The following is a 12,271-nucleotide window of genomic DNA, read 5'->3' as shown; positions in this document are numbered from 1 at the left end:
TGTGGGGTGGAAGGCACTCCTGACTTGTTCTGGAGGAAGATATTTTCCATAATTTGTCTTCCAGGGGATGCCAGGGGAAAATTTTGGCCACTTTTATTTAGACCTACCTTGAAAATACCATTTCTTTAAAACAATGTGTATTTATTTAATGTTATGTTGTACTTGAAGCTAGTGAAATTTTAACACTACAAATGAATCCAGCTGAAAATACTCAGTCAACTAATTGTACATTTTACATATTCATCTATTAAAACTGTGAGTGATGCATTATCTTAATACTCTTTCAGTTTAACTAAGTCAGGGAACAGTTATTTTTTCTCTTTTTATTTTTTTTCTCTTGACTGTTTAAACAAGTTTTTGTCCCTTTTTTTGTCTCCTTTTTTTGGGAATGTAATGCCTAATCAAGTGAAACAGAAAAACGTGTGACTGTGAAATGAAGAAAAAAGTTGAGTGAGAATTATAATCAACTAAAATGGTGAAATTTCTTTTGAAATTAGATAGAATTTGTCTCTTTAAACTTTAAAAGTTATCAATCTTGTTTGGTTTGTAGGACGTCTGAAAAAAGAAAGAAAAAAACTGATTGGTTGTGTTTAACAGATTGTAGCAAGGTTGGATTTGACAGAAAGGCTTTAGATGCATTGTTAGGTGTTATGCATTTACTACAAATAATTTGAGGAAACTAATATTCCACCACCAGAGCTCACCATCAGCACTCACCATCAGCTTTAGGTATCTTTCTTCAAATTCCTACAATCAAAGCTCTTCTGTGCTTTCAGTATAACTTGCTTTAGGAGTAGGATACTGCAGACACAGAGACAAGGACTGGGAAAGAAGGCTTTTCAGGATTTGGAACAGATGAGGAAGAATGGGAGAGGAGTGAGGTATCATGCTGAGTCCATTAGACTCGAGTTGTAATGGGAGGACTGTGAGCTGCAGTAAGTTCAACAGCAGCAATAGTGGTGGAGAGAACTCACCACTTATTAGCCCCTATATTCAACTGGGTATAGGAAAAAAATTCACAGCAGTCAGACACCTCCAGAGTCTATAACACCTTGAGTCCTGGAGTTTGAATTAAAATAGTGATATTTGTGAATATGGGGAAAATGGTAACACAATGCCATTGCCTTATCCTTTGGTATTTGACTTGCAGGAACATAGTATGTCTCTTTCTGTTTGGGAAATTGTTTCTTTTTCTCTGTGAAGCAAGTCCCCACCTGGACTAGGCATGCTGCTTTGTTCCAGGCTTGTAAGATCATCTACAACAGTTCTTGAAAAATATCAGTTACTCTGTGTATGCACCGCTGTGGCTTAATGCAGCTGGAATTCATATTCACTGCTTGCAGTATATAACATAAGAAACAACCACTGGTGCTACTAAAAATACAACATTCATGAGTCTGTAGGTTTTTGTGAAACTTAGCACTAAACAGAAGCATGTGAGTGAAAATACATACCTTGATGAAATAAGGTTTAAAATGAAAATCCACTTACCTCAGAGGCTGGAAGTGCTTCTGTGGAGCTAGTGCATGTGTTGTATGCATCTAGAATTTTCTGTTGTTTTCAAAATGCATGGTTGAGTTTTTTATTATTCCATACTGGTTACTTTTAAGATAGGGGGATGTACAGACGGACATAGGAGTATCCTGCATTATGAAGACTGCCCTGTTAAATCTCTGACATGGTATTTGGTTTAATATTTTCAGTGGGGATGAAGGATTCTTTGTTTAGGAAACTATAACCATTGAAATATATTAATTTCCATGGACTTCAGAGTTGGATTGTGTACTGTTCCCTTGCCTCCTCAAAAACAAGCAAACCATTTGTATTTAAGAGATAATCAGGAGACAATGATAAAAATGTAAGAAACAAAATGACAACAACTAGCTTTGGGCAAAAAATGCACAATAGATACACTTTCTTTTTTATTGTATTTCAGAGCTAATGTGCTCTGAAGCAGTCACTGTTTATCTGTTATGCTTGCTGTGAGTGAACACAAATGCTGTAGTTCAGCACTCCAAAAGCTAGCATTCCAAAAGCTAGTCTTAAATTTCCTGTGCACCTGAGAATATTGCAATATGTGTATTCAAAGGGCAAAATAAAAACAAATGTAAAATCAGATATTCGAGTGTCTACATTGTTTATAACAGCTGGCGTAGAATAGTGGAGGTCAAGAAAACTCAAAATATTTCTTTGGGGAAGACTGAACAATCCATCAGTCTGTGCATACACAATATTTTCAATACTAAGGACACTTGTGTTGATATTAAATGTTGATATTAAACTTATGTTGCATGTAGTCTTCACTATTTAAAGGAAACTTGCTGTCAGCTATTAAAAAGCTTTCATGAGGGATATGGTAGATAGGTAATTTTCTAGATCCATTCTCCAGAGAGCTGAACAGCTAAAAATCCACAGCATGCAACTGTTGGGACAAGCAGCTCTACACTGAGTTAGAAGGCAGTGCTACTGCCAGTAGTCCATTCTGGTTTGCTTTAGTTATAGGACGCCAGTAAAGAAGATCGCCCTCATGAGTTGTAGTAGAGAGGAACACTGTCCAATAATGATCATGTGTTTAGAACCACGTAGTTTCTGATACTTGTGCACGTTGACTGTAAAGGAAATGTCTAGTTTTAATATTAATATTATTAGTTTGGTTTAATGCTAATGAAAAGTTTTACAAAAATAAAATGCAAGTGGGAAATTGAATAGGTAAAATGCAGTAGGAAAGGATCACAGAGAATACCTTGAGCTCTTAAATCATTAGAGACCAGTAACAGTAGACTCCTCCTTCAGTCAGCTTGTCCTAACAAACGTTGCTCATGTTTGTATAAAGTGGATTAGTAAAGGAACATATTATTGTCTCTACCTTTTCTTTTGGATGAAGGAATAAATAACAGTTTATATAATAATTTTGGTAGATTTGGGTTTGAGTCATTTTACTTTACAGACTCATAATAAAGAAGTTCAGAGATACCAGCCTGAGGTGGCCCTATTATGTGCAAGTTGCCATTTATCTGTTTTCCCCTTTATAGTCAGGAAAGAAGTGTCTAATCATTCCATGTGATTTCCATTAAGAAGCTTTTTTACTTCTCACATGTGTGACACATCCAGCAAATAACAATATGGCACAAAACTGAATCTGTTACCACTTGATTGGAGATTTTTCAAGGTCAGGACCCAGTTTCACAAGTAGTTCTATTTTTCAATACAGCTGACATCAGGCACAAGCTGAAGACAAACTTGTCTAATAAAGCTTTCAGATTCAATTTTCTCTCTGCATATAGCTTCAGGAATCTCTGGAGGTCATTCACAGCATGTGCTGTAACACCAACAGGGAGAAGTAATGAAAAGCATCTATATAAAAAGCTGACACTCTGCCTTCCGAGCTGCATGAATAAAAACATAATAAGCAAGTTTAGAAACACAAATCTCTGTTATTCTCAGAATTTCTATTTTGATCTTTGTAACACATCTTGATTTGAGGATTTGCTTCTGGTTTTTCTGACAGGTGAAAAATAAATGCAAAATATACTTAAGCCATAAATGCCCAATTTGAATAGAACTAAAGGTTACATCTTTATAGTTAACATCCTGTATCAGGGATCTGGCAGTAGGTTCCTCTTTGAAAGATTTGTATTAAACAGGTGTGACAGTGCAGTTTACAAAAGAAATGTGAACTTCCACTTTTTTTTTTTTCAGGGCTCAGCTGTTTAAATATAACTTGCTCTGAGTTACAGAGAATTTTTATTGTACTCATACCAATGATGAAACATAAATCAGAAATTCAAAACAGGAGTTGGCTGCTTTGCTGTTATTAAAGACAATATGGAACCAAGGTCTGCTTTTTCTATTCTGTAATAAGTTGTTGAAGCACAACAGTCAAGATTTATGATGTAAATAAGATTAATGCTATCATTAGTTTTGCAAAGGACCACATTCACCTATTCCATTTAAAAATATGATATGATGTTTTCTCCTGAGGAGCAAGCTTTACAGCTTGTTTTCTTTCATTTAATGTCTTGATCAATAGTAGTAGCAGCAGGATATACCAGATTTATTTTGGTTAAATCTCATGAAATGTAAATGATAGCATACTGTAGAATTCTTCAGTCTATTATTGATAACCTAGATCAGGTGAGAGCACAGAACTAAATTACAGTTATGGTTCCACATTTTTATGTGACTCCAAAAATTTTGGTAACAGAATCCAGCAGTGGCAATTTTCAAAATATCTGGCAACTATTATTTTTAAAAACACAGCTAGAATCAAAAATTTAGATTAGCTTATTCTGGAAGACATGGACAAAGGGAGTAGAGTTCCTACCAAAAAGTTATCCATAGTAAAATGGTAGTTTGTGCCTCTTTTCAGTTTTTCTGTCTAAGTTTCTAGCTTTTCATGTTTAAATCACTGCTTTTTTTTTTTTAATAGTGTTTTAAACCTACTTTCTCTCTCTCTCTCTGTCTCCCCCTCCCTTCTTTTTGTTACAATAACCCAAATTACTGTGATATTTGACTTCCAGATAACATCAGTCTGCAAATAGCAGTAATCTCTCTATTCTGTTTCTTTTTGGATGGTAATTAGGCCTATTGACAGTTACATTGTGTGAAAATCTCTTTAATTTGCTAGAATAGAATTTCGGTAGAAAGTGATTGGTCGTTCTGCACACAATCCTCTTGACCTGTCTGTTCTTTGCTGACTTGTCTCTAAAAGAACAAAGCAGGTCAGCTTTTCCTTGTGAAGGGAGCAGTGCTCAGGGACATCCTGGTCATGCCCTACCTGTCTTTGACAGCCTTCCTCATATTTCTGTGGTGGATGGGGCTGCCTCAGAGTCAGGTCTGCTCTACAGAGAAACAAGCAGCCACAGAGTGTGAGCAGGGTGGAGGCTACAGGGAATGAGGAACAAAGCTCAGACCTGCTTCCAAGGTTTCTGCCCTAGTCAGAGGACATGAGATGATGACAGGACTTGCCCCTTGAACCATAGAAGGCTAAAAGGAGGAAAAGATGGCAAATGAAAACCTCTTCTATTCCAGCTGTAAAATTCTTCAGTCTGATATATAGGAAGTTTATCACTGAAATATGACATTTTGTACCAGTGTGATGTAGCAGGGGACATGCAGTGGTGGAGACAGGCAAGAAGAGATTTGCATTACTGATGCCTTTTTTAACAGTAGATTGGTGGTCAGACCATACTTAGGTTCCCAAAGGCAATTCTTCATAGGGTGAAACTAAAATAGAGATTGGTTTGACCTGAAAAAAAAAGCATAATACTAGAAAACTTGACAAGGATTTCACAAAGTAGTTCCTGGCATGGTATTTTTACAATTATTATGAGAGAACAGAAGGTGCTTGTAGAGATTTTAGCAATTCCTTTGTCAAAGCAAAATGACAGTGATGACATCGCATGTGAACAGCTGGTTTTGATCCTGCAAAATTTTTCACTTGAAGAATTAGGGTAGACTTGGACATTTTTGCATGAATTCTGTAATTCTGTTAAATTAGCTAATAACTTAGCTCTGATTATTTCACAGCTTCTTTAAAACTCTTATGATATTTTTAATTACAAGGCACCTAAAATTCAACTGTCTCCTTGTTATTTTGCATCTATAGATATTTTTTTCTACTCTTTTTTCAGAGTTCCCCTTGGATAAGATAGCAATTTATGGCTGTTAAATCAATATATATAGGTCTTACAAAAATTAGAAGAGGTGATTTTTATGAGACTGTAAAAGTTGGAGCTGCTGGCAGTAGCATTTTTTCTTATATCAAAGGATTAGCTGCAAAAATTCAGTTCCATGCCAATAGCAGTACACTGGAAATGTAAATTGTTGTCATATAGATTGTCATCCAATTGAAAGCTGCATACTAAATCAAGGAACTTATTACTTTTACTAACAAAAGGAATACTGAGAGGTGCTTGCATCATTCGTGACAGATGTTGTCACAATGTTTTTTATAAGGCAAGTATGTGACAGAATTTGATTTTACAGCACCACAACTTCTGTAGTACAAAACATTCATTTTCATGAAACCCTTTTGTAACAACTGCTCACTGAAAAAGACACATCCTTTGGAAAAAAATAAATGCCTTGTGTAGTAGTATAAATAATATTGCTTTTTAAAAAAAGTATATGAAAGGTTCTTGGACTACCTTTCTTTAATTTCTGTCTGCTTAATTCTCACGCTCACTAAAAGTGATCCATTCATACCATAGCCTTTTGCTTTTCAATTTTTAGTGGCCCCATCAATCATGCTGAACTTTGCCTAAGGAAAGGTTCTTGGAGAATGCCATGACAATGCTATATTACTAAAAGGAGACTGAACTTTAGAGCAGTTTATCTTTCAGAAAGGTCTGAATGGAACAATAGGTCCAAGCAGATTAATGTTACCTCTGTTTACAGATATATATTACAATCTTCAGTTGGTTTTGTACTACTTGTCCCTGGTTGAGTCATAGTCTAATTAGAATCAAATGCTGCAGATTTAAAGTTTTTTCCACCACATGTAGAGCAGTCAATTGAATTCTTTACGTACACTGTGCCAGGATTATTCCCATGTATTATCTTCTTTCTTAGCTGCTTCCTTCCCAAAGAATTCTCAGTTGTTACACTATTTCTAATTTGGCTTCTAGAGAGTGTTAGGGAACATAGCTGTACGGAAAGACTGAGATTGGAAGGGACCTCTGGAAGTAATCTGGTCCAACCCCCTACTCAGTCAGGATAACCTAAAGGAGGCTACCCAGGATGATGTTTCTGTGGCTTTTTGGTATTTCCAAGAGTGGAGTTTCTACAAACTCTCTGGTTGAACCCATTGCAGGACTCGCTCAAAGAGCATTTCCTGATATGCAGGGGGAGCCTCCTGTGTTTCGGTTGTGTCCATTTTCTTGTCAGTGGTGGGCACTGCTGGAAGAGCCTGGCTCCAGCTCCTGTGCACCCTCCCTTCAGATATTTATGCATGTTCCTGAGGTCCCCCATGAGTCTTCTCTTTTTTAGGCTGAACAGTTCCTGCTCTCTCAAGCTTTCCCTCATATAAAAGAGATTTCAGTCCCTTAATCATCATGGCCATTACTGGTCTCTCTTCAGTAGCTCTATAGCTGTATTGTGCTAGGAATCCAAGAGCTGGATACAGTTTTCCAGGTGCTGAGCAGAGGGGAAGGATCAGCTCTGCCCACGTGCTGGTAATGATCCTCCTAAAGCAGCCCGTGATGCCGACAGCTCCATCGCTTTCCCAGGGTTTGAGGTGAACCTGTCCTTCCCTGGGTTCTCCATATTATCCTTTCTGAATATAGAAGATTTGTTTTCCTCCAGTCTTCAGACGCTTTTGCCTTTTATCTGTGATCCATCAAATTTTGTAAAAAGAATCCTTGCAATGATTGCTGCAAATCCCCCAGCACTAAATATATGCATCCCATCAGATCCCAAGGACTTTTTTATATGTGTTTGGTTTGCTGAAGTATTCTACAACCTGATTCTCTTCTACAAAAGGCGATTTTTTAAAACTCTAACTTCTGTACATGGAAATTACCTTGAAGTACCTCTTATGATCAAGGGAAGTTTTAACATTCAACTTCTAGGTATCTTGTTCCATTTCTATATTTCAATACACAGAAAGTATTTGCAGAAGCTCTTTGCAGGAACAGGTCACAATGTGAACCTTTTGCTATGCAACACAAATTTAACTTCACCCTAATATTTATTTACATTATGATGTTTACAAGCCAACTTATGTGGTTTGTATCACTAAAATTCTTAGTGTTTGGTAGACTCTACCTATTTCCTGTGTTCTTATTCTTGTTGCAATTCAGCATTTGTGATAGAAGAGTTTTTCTTTACATTGAGTGAAAGATATATCAAAATATAACTCTGTTGTGTTTGGAGGAACTTGGAAAAATGCATTGTACAATAAACAGCTTAGTCACACTCCTAGATATAGAAAGGAAAAAGAAAATTCTACCAGATCTAGCCTATGACGAAGAAAGGAAAGTCTGAGAAGGCTGACATTTATCATCCTACTAAATTTAAAGTTCTGATGCTGTTTAAAAATCTAGCAATAGTAACAGTAACATTTTAGAATCCATAACTTTTGTAGTAATTTTTCAAATATAGCAGTACACATTCACTTGTAAATCTTTTCCTTTTCTCCTAAGCATTTTAACCTTGATTTTCTACTTTCGTTTGAATCTCTAAGGGGTCTTCAGCTTCAGCCCCTTCATCCCACTGCACAGACTATTTTATATCTAAACTTTAATTAATAATTCCATAAACTATCAGCTTATTTTACCTGTAATAATTAAAATTATATAATCCATAACAACTTGTTAAGAGTCATAAAGAACTTCTAGAATTAAAAGGTAGTCTTGACACTTATCTTTTATTTTAAACTGATAATAGTAACACATAATGTGAATGTTCCCTAAGTGTTCGTGAAATTAAGTATAAAACTTTTATCCATTTATAGTCTATAAAAATTACTATGTATGAAATATACCTTATACCGCTACCAAGTTTTTTTTGTTTTCACTAAATATTCAAGGCTAAGAAAATCAAACTTTGGTGTTGTATTAAGATAGAAAGGACTCACTTTAAAACATGTTTTTTTTCTTTAAAAGCTGATTAAAATGTTAAGAAAATGTTAGCTTTCAGATACAATGCTCTAAGGATGCATATTTTCCACATTTAGAGCTGTGGGTGGAATTTTGTTGCCAATAATTTTTGATCAACATAAAGATTTTATTTTGAGATCAGATCATACAAAAAAAAACATTCCTTGCTTTCAGACTTCAAAGTTGATGGGCTTTTTTTGCTGTAATAAATTTATATTATTCATAATATTTAATCAGAGCTCTGTAGCTCCTCTGCAAAAAGTGTTATTGGCAGTGAGCACCTTGAAGGGAGGGGCGGTACTGAGTGGGAGAACTTAATGTACTCTTCACTTTATTTCCTTAATGTTGAAGAACAGACATGAGACTATTCATTTATCACTGGAACAAGTCAAATCAGCCTCAGAACTGTCTTTCCACATCTCTCTCCAAGAAGTCTGCTTGGAGTTTAGGAATATGATTGTGGATGCTCTAACCCTCTAGAAAAGTGGTTGCAATGCCACGACAGAAGAAAAAAAAAACAAAACCAAGATGCATTTTAGTAGCTGCCAGAATTTCACCTGCGGGTGTTATGGAGTTTAGTTGCTCCATGTCAAGCTCACAAGTATAAAGTGCTGGTGAAATGACACTGAGATTTCCCATGGAATAAGCCAAACCTGCCTGGTGTGCAATGTCCCAGACAGTGAACAGTTTGCCCACAGAGGCAAGTTTGTTCTGCCACTAAAGAAGTCACTGTTGCCTGGGTTAAAATAGCAAATTAACTGAGTGATGTTGTCTGAGTGTATACCACAAGGTACAGGTATTCTTTCTCTGCTTGCTCAGAGTGAGTAAAATGCAGCTGAGTTTCCTTGACTAAAATAAGAAGGAAGTTTAGTGGGTGCATATTGCTGCTATTCATTGCATGAAGGATTTAAGGCTGGCATCTCCCTTAATTGGTGCTGCTAACAATGGAACTAAAAACCCAAGCTGGACCTGCAAATTGAATTAAAATCCACATCCAGTGACAGTGTTATTTCTTCTTTGTCAAAAAGCTTTGACCTAGTAGATGCAGTTCCCTTGCATAGTTACTACTTCACCACCACTAAATGCATTCAGAAGGATGGTTAGGAACATTCCTGTGAACTCAGGCAGTTCTGCTTAAAGGCTGTGGCTTGAAAGAGGGCTTTGAAGCTTTTGAAAGCCTTGTCATTCTTCCTGTCTGTTCTGTTCCTATTCAGTACCTAAATAAGAAGTTTTATTTGTTTTGATTTGTCAGTTTTACCCTCCCTTGAAAAACAATACTGAAATAAGCAGAGTAAAAGAAAGGGGAAAATTCTTTCCTTGCAGTTGGCTTCATTCTGTTTTACTTGGGTTTGCATTCAATATTTGAATTTAAATTTCATGACACATTCCAATTATTCTAACTCTTCAACTTAAACATTACAGATTAATTTTAAGATTCAAAAATTACTAATATACTCTCAATTTCATCAGTGTATTTCAAAGTTCAAGACCAAGTTGAAAATCACATCCATTATTTTGTGTTTCATTTTTCTCCTATTATTGTTCTGTCTTGCTTCCTTTGTTAAAGTGCTGATGAGAAATTGCCATAAAAATGTTATATTTGTGTGGTTTAATGTTTTAAATTCTAGTTGTCCTTTTGGTTTTCAGGTTTATCATATCACAGAAGTGAACCATTATAACCTGTAAATAAGTTGAAATATTAAGTCCTTGATTGTTTTTATGACATGTTTCATTGGGATAGAATTTATTGGGATAAGTCAGTTATTTGAAAAAAATAATTAATTGATTCTAGTTCTGCATTTATGAATTGTCCTGAGAAAAACTCAAAACCAAACTAATAATAAAATGACCTCACCTAAACCAAAAGCAAAAACTATCCCCTTTGAGTTGCAGAAAGCCTCAGTGCAGTTCTGGATTAGTTTTTTCAGAATGAGATCTGTTGCTATATATTGTGTTATTGATTTTGATTTATATTTGTCTATTATTTTTAGTAGCTCATTTATACAGTTCCGTTAAATGCACTGTGTCATATCTATACAAGCATAAACTAAGAGAAATAAGGGATATATAGTGCTCTAAGTGGCATTTTTATTCTGAGGGGAGATAAGAGTCAGAAGTGAAACACTATACAAACACTTTCTAAAGGAATTTTTTATAAATAATTTGATAACTTATATATCTAATGGTCAGTCAAAGTGGAACTGATTATTGCCATCCTTAGAGGAAGATGGTAGATAGTGTTAGATCTTGAAGTTTTTAAAGAATGTATAATACTGGACTGTTGCACTTCTGCTAGTACCTTACAATCTTTTTTTGTAATATTTTAAGTTTTTTGATGGAAAAGAACTACATCAAGGGAAAAATCCCCAAAAACAATAATAATTTAAAAACCCACATGAAAAACATCCCAATGGACAAAAATAATCAACCCAAAACCCCTAAGCTGAAATGTAGATCAGTAATATTTAGAAACAGCCTTTTCTGAAATGGCTGCCACTGGGGAAAAACAATAAATAGGTATTAATTAGTGAACTCATGATTGTGTACTCTGGTCAAAATTTGTGAGATGCAAAGAGATGCCAGGCAGTCTTCAGTCTGCTGATGGATGCCCAGTTTAGAAAACTGTTCTTCAATTTCCCTGAATACTGATGAGGGAAAAAATTTCCTCTGAGATGAGACAACCTCTGTTTAACTCACGTGAATGCCAAGTTAGGCAACTGTTTTCCTGTTGTCTGAGAATCTCTGAAGTCACAGAGGAAATATGCAGCCTTGGCTTTATGGACAAATTGTTGAACCCTGAACTACCTGGGTTTTCCTGTTTCAAACAGACTTTGCTGTAATGGCATGAATGTCAATGGAAAATCCATTAGTCTCTCAGAAGTAACAGCAAGAAAACAAAACAAACAACTTATTCTGCATGGGGTTACACTGTTTTGGTATTTTGGTTTGCTTTTGTTTATGACAAGCAAGTCACAGGAAGAGGGCGGAAAACTGGTTTTCTCTACTCTGAAAGAAGACTGGGAAAAATGCAAAAAAAACCCAATAACATTTTGGTCCTTTAGAAATTAATATTTGGTGGTTCAATGCTAGAAAATTTAGAACACACTCCGCAGAGTTTTCATATCAGCCTTCCTGGATTAGTTATGGCTGTTTCAACAGCTGATTCAGATAGAGATTCTAGAGTGTAGGTATTTAGTTTCTTTGCCAATACTGTAGAACCTCAGAGAAGGAATTTCATGTGTTCTCTTTTCTCAGTTTTAGTTTTTCTTCTTTGGTTGATCTTTTTTAAAAATGAGGAAAAAAACCAAAAACAAAATATAATTTAGTGTAGCCTCATCTGCAATAGTGTTGCCCATGAGGAATTGCTTTGGCATCATTAACTGAAGGGCAAAAATAGCCCAACAGTTCATAGCCGTCTCTGTAAATAACGAAAATCAAGGAGAAAAATCTTTCTTGAACTTCTGAATGATTTTATGTTCTGTACTTCTCTGTCCAATGGTGTTTGTCTGTGGCACCTCTCATCATTTTTGCTGCAGATACAGAAACTGTCCTTCAGTGTTGGGTACTTCCCCATTTAAATAATTTACAAATTATTTAAAACCCGTCACTAATAGATCAGGAAAAGGCACTGAGAAGATGTGTCTGTTTTCTCCAAAAAGAAAGAAAAAAAT

At 35.6% G+C, this 12,271-nt stretch overlaps 1 protein-coding gene across 9 annotated transcripts in view; it reads left to right on the top strand.

The window, feature by feature from the left end:
* The window catches only part of DMD (dystrophin), a 1,072,200-nt gene that overhangs the window by 737,071 nt on the left and 322,858 nt on the right, over window positions 1-12,271 (top strand). The window lies entirely within an intron of this gene.

The sequence above is a fragment of the Catharus ustulatus genome, chromosome 2, assembly GCF_009819885.2.
Source record: "Catharus ustulatus isolate bCatUst1 chromosome 2, bCatUst1.pri.v2, whole genome shotgun sequence".
In the NCBI taxonomy this organism is placed as follows: domain Eukaryota; kingdom Metazoa; phylum Chordata; class Aves; order Passeriformes; family Turdidae; genus Catharus; species Catharus ustulatus.
The sequence above is the reverse complement of the archived record's forward strand: the minus strand, read 5'-3'. Positions and strand labels throughout refer to the sequence as shown.